Raw genomic sequence first — 15,924 nt, 5'->3', positions numbered from 1 at the left:
GTTAGCCATAGTATCCCCAGCCTCTGCACATTTGGTGCTGGTAAGTAGCCTGTGTCCCAGTTGCAACAGAGAGTGTCTCCAGACATTGCCTAACATCCCCTGGGCTGCAAAATCACCCTCAGTTGAGAACCATTGAAGTAGAGGATTCAGAGTTTCAGAGGAAAACTTTGCACTGTTACCTGTTGAGGCCCCTGATGGCAGTGCCACCAACTATGAGCTACTATGAAGCATTTGTCATATTCTGTCAAGAGTTTGACTTTAATTTTTTTAATGCTTATTTATTTTTGAGAAAGACAGAGCATGAACGGGGGAAGGGCAGGGAGAAAGGGAGACAGAGGATCCCAAGGAGGCCCCAGGCTCCAAGCTGTCAGCACAGAGCCCAACACAGGGCTTAAACCCACGAACCAAGAGATCATGACCTGAGCCAAAGTCGGACGTTTAACTGACTGAGACATCCAGGTGTCCCAAGAGTTTGACACTTAAAACCCATCTCAACTTGGGGCGCCTGGGTGGCTCAGTCAGTCAAGCGTCTGACTTCGGCTCAGGTCATGATCTCGTGGTTTGTGGGTTCGACCCCCACGTCGGGCTCTGTGCTGATAGCTCAGAGCCTGGACCCTGCTTTGGATTCTGTGTTTACCTCTTTCTCTGCCCCTCCCCTGTTCATGCTCTATCTCTCTCTGTCTCAAAATAAATAAAACATTAAAAAAAATTTTTTTTTAAACCCATCTCAACTTGATCCCGTCTATCCACTGTAGGGCCCTGAGCTCCAGCATTTTTGAAGATACTCATCAGGAGATTATGGAATCAATATAGTGGGTCCTAACTAGCATTAAAAAGGAAGGGAGAAGAAAGAAAGAAAGAAAGAAAGAAAGAAAGAAAGAAAGAAAGAAAGAAAGAAAGAAAGAAAAGAAAGAAAGAAAAGAAAGAGAATAAAACATTACAGAAAATATCAGAGTATACTTTGTAAAAATAAATGATTTGTAAAACTTTCAATTATGTTTTCCTGTGTGTACCACTGTGTTTGCTTGCTCATATTGGATATTGATATAAGATGTTTTTCCTTTTTCTCTTTTTAATGTTTATTTTATTTTTGAGAGAGCACAAGTGAGGGAGGGTCAGAGAGAGAGAGGGAGACAGAGGATCTGAAGCTGGCTCTGCGCTGACAGCCGTGAGCCTGATGTAGGGCTCGAACTCACCAAGTGTGAGATCATGACCTGAGCTGAAGTCAGACACTTAACTGACTGAGCCACTCAGGTGCCCCAGCAAATGGTTTTCTTACCAAGAGTTGGCAATTAAAAGAGTTTGAGAATCTCTATTCTATTTTAACATATCCTATGAACATTTACTTCACTTTTTTTTTAATGTTTATTTATTTTTGATAGAGAGATACAGAGTATGAGCAGGGGAGGGGCAGAGAGAGAGGGAGACACAGAATCTGAAGCAGGCTCCAGGCTCCAAGCTGTCAGCAGAGCCTGATGCGGGGCTTGAACTCACAAACTGTGAGATCATGACCTGAGCCAAAGTCGGACGCTTAACTGACTGAGCCACCCAGGTGCCCCAATTTACTTCACTTCTAATGTGCAATGTATTTATTCATTTTTCATTGCTGCTCTAACAAATTACCACAAACTTAGTGACTTAAAACAGACCACTTTCTTCTTTTACAGTTCTGGAGGTCAGAAATCCTAAGTCAGTTTCACTGCCCTACAGTCAATGTGCTGACAGGGCAAGGACCCCAATCTGATAGCTAGCTGCAAGGAACTGAATTCTACCCACAACCAGTGAGCTTACAGGAGGTTTGTAAGCCTCAGAGGAGGTAGCAGATGAGATGTTGTTTGCAGCCTTGTGAGACTCTCAACAGAAAGAAGACTTAGTCAAGATGTGCCTGGAGTCCAGACCCTTAGAAACTGTGAGTTAATAAATCGGTGTTTTAAGTCCCCAAGATTGTGGTCATTTGTTATGTAGCCTCAGGAAACTAATACAGACATTCAAGGGAATCACTAGTGCAAAAATCTAAACTATGCTGATGTAGCACCTGGATAGCAATATTAAAAGTAAGTGATTTTACGGGGCATCTGGGTGGCTCAGTCGGTTGAGTGTCCGACTTCGACTCAGGTCATGATCTCACAGCTTATGGGTTTGAGCCCCACACTGGGCTTTGTGCCTTCAGTGTGGAGCCTGCTTGAGATTTTTCTCCCTCTCTCTCTGTTCATCCTGTTTGTGATCTCTGTCTCTCTCTCAGAATAAATAAATAAACTTAAAAAAAAAAAAGCAAGTGATTTTATGCAATAACATGGAGAAATCTCAAAGTATTTTTGCTAAGTGACATAAACCACATCCAAAAGGCTGCATACTATAAGATTCCATTTATGTGACATCTTGGAGATGACAAAACTATAGGGATGAAGAACAGGTCAGTGGTTAACAAAGGTTGGGGAGGGGTGTTGACTACAAAGGGCAACAGGACGGCATCTGGGCGGCACGTGGACTGTTCCCTATTGTGACTGTGGTCATAGGTACACTTCTCTATATGTTTGTCAAAGGCCATGGAACTGTATACCACACAGATAGTGACTTTTCCTTTGCACAAATTTAAACATAAATTTTAAAATTGAGTGACTTTGAAAGAATTACAGATTCCTTACTTGGAATTCCTTGCCCTAAGGTTTTCCCTCAGCTGGGCAGTAAGAAAGGCTGAAGTTAAGAATTCCTTGTCCCAAGATTTCAGCCACCACTGTGGGGCTCAGCTGGGAGTCATAGAGAAGATGGCCTCCTGGGCTTGCCCTCTAAACACATCTGTCCATCTCATGGAGTCAGGGTCCAGTGATAATGATGAATTCAAATATATGGCCTGGTGAATTTGCTGGATTTCAAAGATAAGCAAAACTGTTAGGAAACGTGAATTATGTAGAAGGGCGGAAGTCAGGTTGGCTTTATATTTCTCCACAGTTGCAATGTCTAAAAATGTGTGGCAATGGATTAGAATTGGAGACATTAGTATGAACATTTAGTTTCCTCTAGATACAGATGGACATGTATAGTACTATTTCTAGATGCGTATATACATTAGTTGGCATGCCCACATACTTCTTTAGTCTGTCTGCTAAGAGGGTCCAGAAGAAGCAAAAGGAAAGAAGTGCCACACCCTGGTGGCAGTGAACACACCCAGCACCCAGATCTTGGATTCTAAACACCATTCTTCAATAAAAGGGAACAGAGCTCACTGGAGAAAGGGCTGGTCTTAGGGCTGGGGTTGGGAATATACAAGATGAGCCTGGAACATGTTGTGGTGCCAGGAAGTAAGGAAGGGCTCAAAAAAGATGGTGGGTGCATGTCAAGGGGACTCAAGAGCCAACTTAAAGGGGTGCCTGCTTGGCTCAGTCATTTAAGCATTTGACTCTTGATATTGGCTCAGGTCATGATTCCAGGATAGAGATTAAACCGCACTCTCTCGCTCTCAAAATAAATAAAATAGAAAAACTTAAAAAAGAAAGAGCTGACTGAAAGAACTCACAGTGGCCAAACCTGAAACAATCTGAGCAACGAAATAACTGAGTATTGGATTATAACCCAAAGTAGAAAATAAATATCTGAGTCCACCCTGATGCAATGAGTGGGTAAATAAAGAAATAAGAGTAGAGAAATCTGCTGTACAAAAGAAACTCACACAACTCATGTAGGGTCCTCTGCTCTTGAATCAATACTCTCAGAACGTCCTATCCCTTCGGCGTGGGCTGTGCATAGTGACCTCCGTCCAGAGTACAGCATGGAAAGGGGGGCACGGTTGGAGACCTCCCAATAAACACTGCCACTGCTATGTAATCAAGCTTGATGTCAGTGGACAGCATGAAACCTGCATGTGCTGTGGTGAGGATGGGACTTAGCCCTGGTGGTGTCCCTCTCAAGAACCCTGAACCTGACCATGAGGAAAACATCAGACAAACCCAAACCGAGGGCCAGTCTAGAAAGTAGCCTGACCCATACTCCTTCGAACTCCCAACGTCAAAAACAAGAAAAATATGAGGACCTGTCCTGGTCCAGAGAAGCCTAAGGAGAAAGGATGTTTCAATATAATATATCCTGGATGAGGTCCTGGGACAGAAGAGGATATCAGGTAAAAACTAAGGAAATTCAAATAAAGTATGGATTTTAGTTAATAATAATGTATTGACTCACTAGTTTTGGCAATTGTGCATACTAATGTAAGATATTGACACTGGGGACAACTTGACACTGGGTATAGAACCCTCTGTACTGGGTTGCCTGGGTGGCTCAGTCAGTTGCGTGTCTGACTCTCAATTTCAGCTCAGTCATGATCCCAGGGTTGTGGGATTGAGCCCCTGCATCGGGCACCAGGCTGGGCATTCTCTTTATCCCCTTCCCTCTGCTCCTCCCCAACTCACACACACACTCTCATTCTCACTTAAAAAAACCCACCCTCTGTAGTACTCTTACAACTTTTCTGTAAATCTAAAACTACTTTAAATTTTATTTTTTAATTGAGCTCTTTGTCTTTTTTAAAAATTTATTTTAGAGAGAGAGAGAGCACAAGTGGAGGAAGTGGCAGAGGGAGAGAGGGAGAGAGAGAAAGAATCTGAAACGGGTTGCACACTCAGCACTGAGCCCGACGCACGGGGCTGGAACTCACAGGCAGTGAGATCATGACCTGAGCTGAAGTCGGGCGCTTAATCGACTGAGCCACCCAGGAGCCCCAGAGCTCAGTTCTTTGTAGCCAAGAAAGCATATCAAAAAGGAAGCGATGAAACTAATCCAGAGTAGAGATGGGCATCATGTGAGAGGTGAGTGTGGCTTACTACAAATAATTGCTATTTCAGGTGAACGTAACTGCCGTATGTGATGAGTAAATGGAAAGATGACAAAACTTGAGAAGAACCACCCACTCTACTTATTTTCCCCTGTCGCTCAAAGCAGAAAAGGCAACCAGATCTCTCAATTTCTAAATCTTCATGTTAACTGGAAGTAGTTTCTAAGGCTTTATAATTGTAGCACTGGAAGGAATATCCAAAATTGCCGAGTCCTGTCCCATCACCTTGCAGATGGGGAACGGAGCATCTGTGTGCTTGGTTTTTAAGGAAACCATACAAGCCTACTTCTGCTTATAAAACAAATAAATCAGGAAGTGGATACTAATTTCACAAAATGAGCCAATGCAGTATTCCTTTCAATGTGCTCCCCATATGCTTTTAAAGTGCAATCCAGCTTATAAAAATGGAATCCACATGCACACACATGACCTTTAGGAATTCATCTAAATTTAGCAGATACACATTCCCAGAATGTCTAATGTGTGCAAGGCTTTGTACGGGGCACCATGGGCATCGTTGAGAGAGACACCCCGCCTCACTGTGAAGTGTTACATGACCTTGAAGAAAACTTCATTTTTCCTGGAAACATACAAAACAGGTTGTGACCATTTTCAGAAATCTTCAGAGTCCAACTACAAGGAACAAAAACCATGGTCACACCCATTTCCTGATGCCCTCCTCCTCCTCTTCAGTCATTGCTCTTCTGTGTGCCAGGCCAAGAGCCCACAAACATCTGATTAAAGCGAGTCAAGAGTTCCCTGGGAGGGACGGGAACTTGTCCCTGTCCTCCTCGTTTAAATACACTTGCATTTGGAGGAAGTAATGCTGAGTCTGCTCCACCCTGGTGTGACTGGGGCCCCGTGTCCCTGGCAGGCGCCGTGTCCCCATATGTCCCTTGGCAAATTCTGCCTCTTCTGGGAAGACCCATTGCTGCCTGCGTTTCAGCCTCGCCCGTTCCCTCCCCTTCCTGACAGTCAGACCCAGTTTCCTCAGCACGCAGAGAACACCCCATCAGCGGTTGCTAGAAAGGGTCAGCGCCCAGCCAACAGTTATGGGTCTGGCCCATATCCATGTGCCCTCAGCAAACTGGAAACCTCCATAGGCTTGAGCGGAAGTTAATGGAACACACACTAACCACCCTAACATTTCACAACAAGGAAGGGCTCACAGAAAACAAAATTAAAATGTTAAACTGAATTAAAAATGTCCACATGGAGACTTAAAAAAAGAAATTGGGAGAATAACATTGACAACACAAGTGGAAAGCCCACACGTCTGTTCCGGTTCTTTTAGAAAGAGCCCGCAATCTGAGAGGGATGCTCACATCCAAATATTCTTTTTTTTTTTAATGTTTATTTGTTTTGAGAGAGAGAGGGCATGAGCATGAGTGGACGTGAGGCAGAGAGAGAGAGAGAATCCCAAGCAGTCTCTGCACTGTCAGCGCAGAGCCCAACGCGGGGCTGGATCTCACCAACTGTGGGATCATGACTTGAGTTGAAATCAAGAGTTGGATGCTCAACCGACTGAGCCACCCAGGTGTCCCTCATAGCCAAATATTCTGAGCAACTTGCAAACTAGAGCCGGGGAAGGAGGGGCAGAAAAAGATGTGAACTATCAGCCTGAGTATTTCACAGCTGTCCATCTCACAAATGAGCTTCCAAGACTGATAGGAATCTTTTTTCTTTTTTCTTTTTGTTTTTACAATTTTATTGTGAAGAAATATATATATATAACATTTATCCTTGTAATATTTGTAAGCATATACTCAGTGGCATTAATTACATTCAAAATTCTTTGTACCCATTACTATGAGTTACCCCAAATTGAAAATAACCTCTGTACTCATGAAGAGTATGAGTTACATCCAGATTGAAAATGTCCACTGTACTCTTGAAGGAATAACTCCACCTTCCCCACCCCTGACTTTAGTCCTTGGTAATCTCTCCTTTCTTTTTTTTTTCCTTTACTTTTTAAATTTACATCCAAGTTAGTTAGCATATAGTGCAACAATGATTTCAGGAGTAGATTCTTTGGGCCCCTTACCCATTTAGCCCATCCGCCCTCCCAAAACCCCTCCAGCAACTCTCTGTTTGTTCTCTATATTTAAGAGTCTCTTATGTTTTTGTCCCCCTCCCTGTTTTTATATTGTTTTTGCTTCCCTTCCCTTATGTTCATCTGTTTTGTCTCTTAAAGTCCTCATATGAGTGAAGTCATATGATTTTTGTCTTTCTCTGACTGACTAATTTCACTTAGCATAATACCCTCCAGTTTTATCCACGTAGTTGCAAATGTCAAGATTTCCTTCTTTTTGATTGCCGAGTAATACTCCATTGTATATATACACCACATCTTCTATATCCATTCATCCATTGATGGACATTTGGGCTCTTTCCATACTTTGGCTATTGTGGATAGTGCTGCTATAAACATTGGGGTGCATGTGCCCCTTTGACACAGCACACCTGTATCCCTTGGGTAAATACCTAGTAGTACAATTGCTGGATTGTAGTGTAGTTCTATTTTAGTTTTTTGAGGAACCTTCATACTGTTTTCCAGAGTGGCTGCACCAGCTTGCATTCCCACCAACAATGCAAAAGAGATCCTCTTTCTCCACATCCTCACCAACATCTGTTGCCTGAGTTGTTAATGTGAGCCATCCTGACAGGTGTGAGGTGGTATCTCCATGTGGCTTTGATTTGTGTTTCTCTGATGATGAGTGATGTTGAGCATTTTTTCATGTGTTGGTTGGCCATACGGATGTCTTCTTTGGAGAAGTGTCTATTCATGTCTTTTGCCCATTTCTTCACTGGATTATTTGTTTTTTTGTGTGTGTTGAGTTTGATAAGTTCTTTATAGATCTTGGATACTAACCCTTTATCTGATATGTCATTTGCAAATATCTTCTCCCATCCTGTCAGTGGTCTTTTAGTTTTGCTGATTGTTTCCTTCTCTGTGCAGAAGCTTTTTATTTTGATGAGGTCCCAATAGTTCATTTTTGCTTTGGTTTCCCTTGCCCCTGGAGATGTGTTGAGTAAGAAGTTGCTGCAGCCAAGATCAAAGAGGTTTTTGCCTGCTTTTTCCTTGAGGACTTTGATGGTTTCCTGTCTTACATTTAGGTCTTTCATCCATTTTGAGTTTATTTTCGTGTATGGTGTAAGAAAGTGGTCCAGGTTCATTCTTCTGCATGTCGCTGTCCAGTTTTCCCAGCATCATTTGCTGAAGAGACTGTCTTGATTACATTGGATATTCTTTCCTGCTTTGTCACAGATTAGTTGGCCATATGTTTGTGGGTTCATTTCTGGGTTCTCTATTCTGTTCCATTGATCTGAGTGTCTGTTTTTGTGCCACTGATGGGAATCTTTAATCCAAGTTTAGTCACCTGAGCTGGCTCTTAAAATAACAACTTATATGCATCATGTTGTACTTAAATTTTAAGTTTTGACTGTTTAATGTAAAGTTCTCTTTCAAATGACATAATCTTGTCTTTGCAAGTAACGTGCAAGAAATTGCAAGAGGCTGAGTCTCAGGCTTCTGTTTCTTCTGTCAGTGCCTAGTGCACCTAAGCAGCTAATAGTAGGTGCACAATATGAAATGGAATTTGAGTTCCTCACAAAACTAACATCGCCCTCAGTAAAAATCTGCAATCCCCTTGTTAAAACAGGTGCATTCCGGGGGGCACCTGGGTGGTTCAGTCGGTTAAGCATCCGACTTCAGCTCAGGTCATGATCTCACAGCTCGTGGGTTCGAGACCCGCACTGGGGTTTGTGGTGACATCTGGGAGCCTAGAGCCTGCTTCAGATTCTGTGTCTCCCTCTCTCTCTCTGCCCACCTCCGCTGCTCATGCTCTTTCTCTCTCTGTCAAAAATAAATAAATATTAAAAGAAAAAAAAAACAGTGCATCCTTAACTCTACAGAAAACTACTTCTCTCTCACCTTCTTACACAACCCTGGAAGTGAGACACTGTGAGCACCTCCTCCCCACCCCCGTGATCTTCCAGTCAGTCCAGACAATCAGCTTGTGTGCAAAGGTATGGTCAAACTGATTGGAAAATACTGAACTGCTTTCATCCCTATTGGTCAACAGACACTGCTCTGAGCCACCAAACGTTCTCCCTCTGCCATCCGTGCTCCACCCCTGGGACTCCCAGACCTCCTCACCAACTGTACCAGTTTGCTAGGATGGCTGTAACTCAAGTCCACACACTGGGAGGCTTATACAACAGAAATGTGAGGTCTTACAATTCTGAGGGTAGACATCTGAAATGCAGGTGTTCCCTCTGAAGCTGTTTTTAGGGAAGGATCTATTCCAGACCTCTCCTCTAGCTTCTGGTAGTTTCCTGACAATCTTTGGTGTTCGTTGGGCTTGTAACCTGATCAGATTGTCACCTTGGTCTCCACCTCCTTGTTCACATGGTGTTCTTCCTGTGTGAGTGTCTGGGTCCAAATTCCCCCTTTTTATAAGCACAATAGTCATTTGGATTAGGGGTCCACCTACTCCAGTACGATGTCCTCTTAATACATCCACAGTGATCCTATTCCAAATAAGGTCACATTCTGAGGTTCTGAGTTAGGATTTCAACATATGACCCACTCACCCCCACCCCCCCAAATTGATGTGTTGAAATTCTACCCATAACATACAATTTTACCCATAACATCATCTACCAACTTGGGCAAACAGGAGGTCTCCAGGATTCACTCCAGCCCCTCATCGATTCTGATTTGTCCATTCATGTGATGTAGCACTTGGGAAATACTTTAAATAGTACGTTACTCCCATAAAGTTCATTCAGTGCTAATTGGTTGACTGACTTCCCAAGGTATATATAAAGATTTGTATATTAGTGATTCTGAGCCAGCTGCATGCTTAGAATTCCACCTTTATGTTTTACAAGCTGGTGAATCAGGAGGCACCAAATGGATCTACCTAGCTCCCCTCCCCTGGTGTCTAAGGAAAACCAGACCCTCAGAAGCTATTGGCAGCATGCTGAAGGAGGTTCTTAGAGGCTGGAGGCCTTTGACATCCAGCCATGAGGGTCTCTGAATTCGTGATCTGTTGGGATGAGCCAAGGTGGAATGAAGGTGTCTTTCAATGATAGGTGGAAGACCTTCAAGGGACTGAAAAACTTTCTTGCAGAACAGAGGAGTCCTTGGTAACCTTGAGCAAACTGAAGATCTCAACTACAGAGCCATGCATAGGGTTTTCATTTCCTCCCATGCACTTTTTATTCTCCTGTTTGTCAAGGGATTTCCAGCCATGGCCACATTTCAACTAATTGTCACAAAGCATGGCTGGGATCGTGTTTCAGCTTTCTTCTCTCCCTCCAGGACAGAATAACAGTTCCAGTGTTTGAATATCACTTCACAACTTTAACACTCACCACCGCCACCCCCTCCTGCCTGTTGGGGGGAAAATTTCCTTTCAAAATAAGGTTGGATCTAGGCCACATGGCGGATAGAACACCATCTACCCTTTGGGGTGGGGAGTGCAGGGCATAAGACGGGGGCGCCCTTGGGCATTTCAGTCAGGGACTTGAGCAATTCTTTAGGCCATTAGTTTTCAATGGTCTCCTTTCCAAGTTCAACAACAGCAGCTTCCTTCTTTTTTTCAAAATCCATTTCGAATAAAGAGTGCTATGCCATAAAATAAACAAGTTTAAAAATTTCTGATACAGGAAAACACTCTCCTTCTCAGAGCCGAGAACTCTGCAGTTCCAAGGAGTTTGGGCCTTACTTGGACACCCACAGTTGTCTCCCTGTGGCAAGGACAGCCTGAATTCAAGTGGCCTCTTTGTCAGCCCCAGACTCTTGCTCCTGCTCACCCCCCCCCCCCCCGCCACCTTCAAATGAAGTTGGCCCTCCTCTTGTTTTCTCTCTCTTGCCCATTGGGGGAAAAATGTCCTTTCAAAATAATGTCTCTGACCACAGAATCCTGAAAGGAGCTATGGCCACAGGAGGAGAGAGCACGGGGAGTCCCAAGTCAGGAGACATCTGAGTGTAAACATCTGGACAGCTGTCTCGGGCTCTGTGCAATGGCAGCCTGACGTTTTGACAAGCCCTCTTGATCTCTTATTACGCCCTCTGAGCCTCATGCTGAATTCTGTGGTGAGGCTTCTGTTTCTGTCATGTTGGAGGCTTGGAGGAGAGAGCAGAAGGAGACAAAGAGATCACAGAGCTTATGGCTGCTGTAGCTTTAGGCCATTCTAATGAATGCTGCCATCCTTCTCTTGGGTCCCAGCTCATCACTAGAGTATGGGTTCCTCACCTTCTGGCTGAGGGTAGCTGCAGGTTCTAACCAACCCCCATTGTCCCGGTGCGTCAACACCCCATAGTATCTGGGGGCAGCCTGGAGGTATTTGGTAGTGTAACAATCTTGGACACCGAAAGGCTGATGATCCTGCTCTTTTTTCCAACAGTGATACTGTGAAAGGTGATATAAAATGGAGTCGCTCATGCTGGGGTGGGGTGGGGGTTTAAAATGGAGCCAGGAGGCTACTAAGGAGTTGGGCCTTCCATATGTCCTCGCCAGGTGGAACCATGAATTTTTGAACTAGGCCAAACCACAAATACTCCAAAAACTCTGAAGACCTGCAAGTTGCTACAGTAACAGACCTTTGCGTAGAGAGAGCCTTAGCAACCAGTTCCATTTAGCTCTGATTTGTTTTCTTCTGCCAACACCCATCAAAATGTTTTGTAAACAACTTAAAATTTTTTTGTCTTTAAGAGCCCCTGATTTTTGCTCCCTAGTGGGATATTGTCTGGGTTGCTGCCCAAATCTGTGGACGCTGAATTGCAATTCTCCGATCACAAATAAACACTTTTGCTTAATCTTTGCCTCCTGACAATTTTTGGTTGACAGAACCCTAGCGCTATTCCAACATCAGCTACTCCAGCGCTTCCGCCTTTAGGTGGAAAGGCTCTCCGTGACTTAAAGAGGGAGAAGCAGACACACTTAATCTCTAGCTGGTGATTCAGCTACATTATTGTGTATGTAGGTGCAAATCAACTGCTGAACTATGAGTGATGCTTGACAATAAGCCCATTGCCAAGAAGCTCCATTGGGCGCATTACATTGGTCTGGTAATATTTGGAATTGTAAACTGTACTGCTTGGTATAATAGACTTCAGTTTTCATTTGGCCCAGTCCACCATAGCCGCAAAGAATTCCTCAGGAAGGCACATCTGGAAGTGCTCTTGCAGGTGTGTTGGAGGCTGGATGTCTGACTGACATGGGAGCAATCCAATGGGAGCAATACCTCTCTATCGGACACCAGACACCAGAAAAAAGTTGGGGACATAGAAACGTTTTTGATCTCTATCTTCTTGAGTTCCTCACCTTCAAAGAAGAAACACAAGCATGCTTAGTAGTTCCAGCCATCTGACTTAGGAAGAAAGTGATATAAGTATTTTCCTGACTTTTTAATTGTTTGGTCATAGTGAAAGGCAAGGTTTTAAGGCAAATTTGCATTCATTAAACCTCTGACTACAAGGCGGAGTAGGGAAGGGGCAAGATCAGAATCTAAATGTTCCCCATATGGGACTTGCTTTCCATACAGCAACAGTCTTGAGGTCTTGGACTATCCATAGCTATTCTTGCACATGCCTGGATGTTTTACTGCATGGGAAAATTTGGTCCTGACATATTTTGTCCTAAACTAAGAAATAAAGCTTCTTACGTGGGTTCTTTAAGAGGCAGGAGGTTATGTGCTATGGCTTTATTAGAGAGTGCAATCAAAGGAGTCGGGGAAATAGCAGAGAAGGGGAGTTGGGAGAGCCAACGTGTCTTTTGAGAGAAGGGCAGAAGAATTTATATTTGGGCTGTCAAATAAGATCTTGCCCACCTCTGTCCCCATTCTGGATTGTATAAGTTGTGGGCACTGAGTGGTCCCGTGCCTCGCCAACCTTGAGGAAGTTGAGGCCCAGGTCAAGGGGATCATGTTGCAAGAGGTGAGGACTGTCAGGCTGTTGGAGGCTCCATGGAGCTGGTTGTTGCAGAGGAGGTTGGATGGGAACAAGTGACCTCTGACTCCAGTGTCTTCTAGGCTCAAGGGCAAGAGTGGGATTTGACCTTACACCACAGGTGGCTCTGTGTCCCATTCACATGTTTGCATCTTCTCATCTCTTTACCCTCCTCCTTGGTTTGGACTAACCCATCAGCATGGTAGACACCGATGTGCATGATGGAGAGATCCTTCTTCAAGGCAGGATTTGCTTACCAGCCTTGGGAAGTGCAATCAGCAGACAGCCTCCAGCTTCTTGTTTAGGCTCTGCCTCTGTTGCAGAGTTTCTTTGCCTGAGGTCACTCCCAGCCTGGGGCAGTCTGCATTTGGTGACTGAACATGGGCTGGCCATTTATTTCAAGGAGATAAAGTCCTACACATTTGTCTTGGGTCAGCTCCAGAGGTCCCCTCTGGGTTGGTCTATGTCATGGTTTGACTTCTCTCTCTGTCAGTCCTTCCATCCTGTCACAGGAGTTGATACCTAATAGAAATCTACCTAATACCCAAAACGCCATCTCAGCTTCTGCCCCTGGAGAACCCACGTTGCCACAACCAGCTGACAATATCATCACTATCACATGCCCACCATGTGTCAAGTATGTTTAATGAATTGGAAAAGTTAAGTCATTCAAGAATGTACAGTTTGTCTTCTACCTCCCACCTCTGGCCCCCACCAGCCTCAAGGGACCTACAGGCCAGAGAACCCGGGGACAGAAAGCTTTGGAATTCCTGCAACTAAGTGCCCAAAGTAGTACATTGGGAACATTACCATACATGTGACCTCATGATATATCCAAAGGCTAGGACATATAGGTACATTTATGTTCAATATTTGGTGGCTGTAGATGACCTGAACCCTTGTATTTGCTCTCTAGGTTACTTACCACTGTCCTGGTTTCCATATTTATTAGTCCATGGGGGAGGCAGAGAGCCCCGTATCCTTCTTTTCTGCTTCTCCCCCACCCCTGGTCTTCTAGGTTGGTCCCATCTAGCATCACGATAGCATTCTGTTTGCTCATGTCATAAACTATGGGGTGACATCATAGGGGGCATGCCCTGTGCAGCATTACAGCCTCCATTATTCCATGAATGAGACTCACAGAACATGTAGTGTGTACTTATGTGGTCTCACACCTATGCGCTCCAGCACACCCTCCAGACAAGGCTCATCCCTCTTTCCATCAAGTTGTACCTGGAATCTCTTTGGCAGTCTTCTCTCCCGGTGAAAATAATGTATACTTCTTTTTTTTTTTTCAGTTCTTTTTAAATGTGTATTTATTTTTAAAAGAGAGACAGAGTGTGAGTGGGGAGGGGCAGAGAGATATAAGGAGACACAGAATCTGAAGCAGGCTTAAGGCTCTGAACCTGACAGCAGAGAGCCTGACATGGAGCTCGAACTCATGGACAGCGAGATCATGCCTTGAGCCAAAGTCGGAGCTTAACTGACTGAGCCACCCAGGAGCCCCAAAATATACTTCTTTAGAGAGAAATGGAAAAGGTAATTGAGAACTGAACATCTGTTGGAACCATCTTCTCTCAAATTCCATGTTATTTGATCCAGACATAGCGTAATGATGCATGGTAACTGACAGGAAGCTCCCTGTTTGCTCCATGCTATAGTTCAGGCCTCATGTAGTATGTCTACTCTCAGTATTGGAAATTCTTTCCATGTCCTGTCCTAACCACTGATTCATTTTGTGGAGCCGGGAATTATTGGGAGATTGCCAACTTAACTCAGTGAATTAACAAAAAACTAGGTTAAAGAGATCCAGAGGAAGTCAAAGGACAGGCACAGGTCAGGTAGGTGCTTGTGGCAGAAACAGCTGGAGGTCACCAACTATCCATGACTTCCTAGATTTCCCGGTGTCCCTTGCAGTTGAGGCATGTGTCTAGGCCTGGCCAACAGCCCAGCAGAAGTCATGCATGGCATTTTTATGCTGAGGCGTTTAACAGCTGGTGTGCCTCCACTGTAATCTCTTTCTCCTACTCCAGTGAACTTGGAGAACATAGCTTCCAAGCAGTGAAGCAAGAAATGGATAAAGACCACTTAAGCCACAATAGGCCTCTTTTCTCTCCCTGTAATCTTTGGTCCCTAGAGCCTCCCCAGGCTTTCTCTTCTCCCTGCCCTCCTGCCCCCATTCCTCAAATTACATCTTTCCCTGGTAAGGAGGCTAGGAGTAGCACTTGACAGAGACATGCGCGTGAGTAATATGAAGCTCAGGGTCATGCTGTGGAATTTGTCTATGAGACAATAATTTCCTGTTCTCCAGTGTCGCCTGTGTCTCTGTGGGGCCCGTGATGGCACAAGACGAAACCCATCATGCTTTTCTTTTTTTTTTTAAAAAAATTTTTTTTTCAATGTTTTTTATTTATTTTTGGGACAGAGAGAGACAGAGCATGAACGGGGGAGGGGCAGAGAGAAAGGGAGACACAGAATCGGAAACAGGCTCCAGGCTCCGAGCCATCAGCCCAGAGCCTGACGCGGGGCTCGAACTCACGGACCGCGAGATCGTGACCTGGCTGAAGTTGGACGCTTAACCGACTGCGCCACCCAGGCGCCCCCCCATCATGCTTTTCTTATTGCTAATTCTACAACTAGTCCTTGAACTAGGAATCATGTAACTTTAATTTTTCTCCAGGAGAATGCCCATGTGGTTGGATTTTGTACCATACTCAGTATTTGTTCTTTGTTATCTCTAATTAATGATAGAAAATATTCACATTTCAACGATTTTCAGGACCATTTATTTACTCTTTTCTTCAAGCTAACCAAATTTTATTTCCATTTTGTGATATTTATTACAACTGAGAAAATACTCAGTCCTTCTAAATCAAGATCAAAGTAAACATATAATAAAGCACCGTATTATATAGGCCTTGTCAAGAAAGTTTCTGCTTAATCCACTGACTCTGAAAAATTAACTTTCCTTACTCTTTTACTTGTATCCCAGATTGAGATTTTGCCACAACGTGGCAGAAGTAGAGACCTTTTCCTAGACACTTGAACAAATAAAAGCCTGTGGGCCAGCCACAGATTTTGTTTTAAATAAAAAATGGATCTAAGTCTGTGCTCTGTTTTCAACAGTGAATTCCTTCAT

The 15,924-nt window shown here is 44.1% G+C and overlaps 1 long non-coding RNA gene across 1 annotated transcript in view; it reads right to left on the bottom strand.

Moving 5' to 3' along the window:
- The window catches only part of LOC109278917 (uncharacterized), a 34,723-nt gene extending 20,900 nt beyond the window's left edge, over nt 1–13,823 (bottom strand). The window contains exons 1-2 of the long non-coding RNA XR_002085921.2: nt 13,711–13,823; nt 2,646–2,863 (exon numbers count right to left, since the gene is read on the bottom strand). This is a non-coding gene — a long non-coding RNA (uncharacterized LOC109278917). The remainder of the gene's footprint in view (nt 1–2,645; nt 2,864–13,710) is intronic.
- Nucleotides 13,824–15,924: the final 2,101 nt, after the last annotated feature.

Source organism: Panthera pardus, unplaced genomic scaffold (assembly GCF_024362965.1).
Source record: "Panthera pardus isolate Hobbes unplaced genomic scaffold, ASM2436296v1 HiC_scaffold_2, whole genome shotgun sequence".
Taxonomy (NCBI): Eukaryota; Metazoa; Chordata; class Mammalia; order Carnivora; family Felidae; genus Panthera; species Panthera pardus.
The sequence above is the reverse complement of the archived record's forward strand: the minus strand, read 5'-3'. Positions and strand labels throughout refer to the sequence as shown.